This window comes from Triticum dicoccoides, chromosome 4B, assembly GCF_002162155.2.
Source record: "Triticum dicoccoides isolate Atlit2015 ecotype Zavitan chromosome 4B, WEW_v2.0, whole genome shotgun sequence".
Taxonomy (NCBI): domain Eukaryota; kingdom Viridiplantae; phylum Streptophyta; class Magnoliopsida; order Poales; family Poaceae; genus Triticum; species Triticum dicoccoides.
The window spans coordinates 152,019,788-152,020,326 of record NC_041387.1 but is presented as its reverse complement, the minus strand read 5'-3'; positions in this window follow the sequence as shown (position 1 = coordinate 152,020,326).

Sequence of the window (539 nt, the reverse complement as noted above, 5' to 3'; positions counted from 1 at the left end):
TTAAATCCTTTTTTTCGTTCTGGGGCTGGAGCGAAGCCACGGGGCTCGCGGGCGCGAGCGCCGGCGGCCAGGGGCTGCGCGGGTGACGACGGGAGGGGCGTGGAGAGGCGCGGGGGCACGCGGCAAGCGCGAGTGTGCGCGGGGGGGAAGGGGAGGAACGTGCAGGGGAGGGGAAGCTCACATCGCGGAGCAGGGAACGGGGCAGTGGGCTCGGGGAAGGTTGGGGCGGACGACGGGGACGAGCGACGGAGTGGAGGAGGACGGCGAGGTGGCGGCGTCCGGTGAGGGAGGTCCTGAGGCGCCGGGTGGCGACGTCGTGGCGAAGGGGTAGCAGGCCGGTGAGGAGGAGGAAACAGGCAGGCGAGGGAGCTCCTGCGACTGGCGTCGGCGTGCAGGAAGTGGTGAGGCGTCAGCGGTTCCAGCGGTAGGCGTCGACGGGTCGTCGAGCGGCGACGCGGTCGCAGCCCCGATCCAGATTGGATCGGGAGGGGAAAAGCGAGAGGGGGTGGGGGAAGTGGGGCGACGGTTTAGGGTTTCCG